This window comes from Pteronotus mesoamericanus, unplaced genomic scaffold, assembly GCF_021234165.1.
Source record: "Pteronotus mesoamericanus isolate MK-2021 breed Mesoamerican mustached bat unplaced genomic scaffold, CSHL_Meso_final scaffold_21, whole genome shotgun sequence".
Classification (NCBI taxonomy): domain Eukaryota; kingdom Metazoa; phylum Chordata; class Mammalia; order Chiroptera; family Mormoopidae; genus Pteronotus; species Pteronotus mesoamericanus.
In genome coordinates, this window is record NW_026555310.1 from 5,918,790 (window position 1) to 5,921,491 (window position 2,702).

Here is a 2,702-nt window from a genome sequence, read left to right on the forward strand (position 1 = left end):
TGGCCCTGGGGTTTTCTGAGGGGTGGTGCAGGACAAAATCAGCCTCCACCTGTGTTTTGCCTGGGGCACCCTGCCTGAGCAGTAAAGCAGTCTGAGGTGGCTGCTACTTATGTGGGGCTTGGAGGTTCCTAGGTGAAGCCAAACTGTGACTCTAATCTGGCTGCCCCTCGGGCTCATTGAAGCCTGCTGTTGCTTGTTTGATAGGATTTAGGAGCCAAGACTAGCCATTCTTATGGAAAAGCAGTTTGGGTGGGCCTGTAAATTGGGTGGGGTAGAGCCTCTGTGGATCTCCAAGGTGGATCACACAGTGTTAGCCAGGTTGACAGAGCCTCAGATAAGTCACCAGACTACCAGCTCTGTGGGAAGAGCTCAGCAAAAGGACGATGGCCTCTGCTCACCCTGATGTCAGACACTTCAGTCTCTCCCTATGTTACGGAAAGCCAGACTCAAGACACGATTCAGGGAACGGAGTAAGCCTTTATTCACACGCGCGGGCTCAGAGGAGGCAGTCTCCAAATTCTGAGCCCCGAATCGGGGTTAGATAGGGGTTTATAAGCCCTAGCATTCCGGCGGGAAACGGATGGGCGGAAGGGATTAGCATTCAGGTGGGAGATTGATGTGCTACCCCAGGCGGGGGAAGGGATGTGAAAACGGGCTACAGAAGCAGATAAGCAATGATTAACAGTTAACCTGGGAGGGGTCTCTGGCTAGGCTGTTCCTCTTAAATCATCTTGCCCTTATCACCTATATACCACTGGTGCCCTTCAAGCGGCCATCCCAGTGCTGGAGTTCAGAGGAAGCGACCCCGAGTGGGTGAATCTGTGTGTGGGTTCTTTAAGAGGAACTGCTTGGGGCTCCAGGGGCCTCCTCCACTGACTCAATCCCTGCTGGTTTTCCCAGCCAGAAATTGTGGGGACTTATCTTTCTGGCACTAGAATCCTGGGCTGGGGGACCTGGTGTGGATTTGGGACTACTTGCTTCTGAGATATCCCTCCGAATTTTTATTTACATGGGCATGGGGCCAGCCCGTTCCTCGTCCATGCCCCTCCTACCAGTCTGGATGGATGTGGTTTCTTCAATTCCATAGTTGTCAGACCTCCATTCACTTGATTTTTGACATTCCTGAGTGATGGTTATTCTATATTTAAGTTGTAATTTTGATGTGGTTGTGTGACGAGGTGAGCTAGGTCTGCCTATGCTGCCAGCTTGACTGGAAGTCTAAAGTTTTAGAGAATCACTTTTCTCACTAACCACTGCAGTGAGGTTGTTTTATACATTTGTAATAAAGTTAGATTGCCTCATGACATTCTGCATTCCAACCTGGGATTCCCCCAGTCTCTTAATGATATATTTTTAATCTCTGTCTGTTAAGGTTCACTCTTTTTTGCTGTAAAATTCAATGAGCTTTGATAGATGCATAGCACTTTGTATCTACAATTATAATATTATACAAAATAGTTTTACTGCTCTAAAAATCCTGGATTTCACCTGTTCATCCCTCCTCCTCTTCCTCTTGAACAGGCAGCTACTAATATTTTACTCCTTGTATAGTTTTGCCTTTTTCAGAAGATCATCTGAGTGGAATAATATAGGTTGTAGCCTTTTTTATACTGGCTTCTTTTACTTACCAATAAGCATTTAAAATTTGTCCCTGTTTTTTCATGGCTTGATAGTTAATTTCTTTTTATCACCGAATAATGTTCCATTGTATGAATGTACCAGTTTGTTTATCCATCCACCTACTGAAGAACATCATGGTTGGTTCCAATTTTGGACAATTAGAAATTCAGCCAATTTTAATTATCCGTGGTACTTATGCTCTATAAGTGAATTTGCTCCTAGGGAAAATATAGTATCAGGTTCCTGTGAGCCTCTAGTCACAACATTGTCATCAATGGATCAATATGTAACCTTGTTTTATGTGTGTTTATGTTTAAAGACCTCTCTCTCTCATATATGTATATATGATCTACTTTTGCCCATCCCTGTGTATGTGTATATATATGTATATGTGTGTGTGTATATATATATATATTTTTTACAAATAATTGCATAGTCTTTGAATAATTTAAAACCAGGGACTTTGAAGGCCATTTGCATTATATAGGTTCATTTGCCTATGTCCCTTGAAAACAAGCCAATGTCATCAGTGCTAAAATCCTGCTCTTCCATATAATTCCTTTCCTGTGTAACAGTTAATAGGTATTTAAAAAGTTCTTTCATAACCTCCTGATCTTAAGAATCTGTATCACCTGCAAATTTAATATATTTTTTAAATATTTTATTTTTATTTTTATTTTTAGAGAGGAGAAGGGAGGGAGAGAAACATCAATGTGTGGTTGCATCTCGCGTGCCCCCTACAGGGACCTGGCCTGCAATCCAGGCATGTGCCCTGCACTGGGAATTGAACCGGTGAAACTTTGGTTCACAGTCTGGCACTCAGACCACTGAAACACACCAGCCTGGGCTAATATTTTTGATGTATTGCCTTTTGAAACATGTGAGCCAGCAGAGCACTAGCCAAGAGGATTTAGCATTTTTCTCACCTTGGGTAACATGAGCATACCTTTCTTTGGGTTTTGGCTTCACGACAATGTACTTCACTATGGTTTTTTAAAAAAAATATATCTTAGACTAGTTTTAGGTTCAAAGCACAACTGAGTAGAAAGTGCAGGCCCATGTACGCCTGCTTCCATGCTACA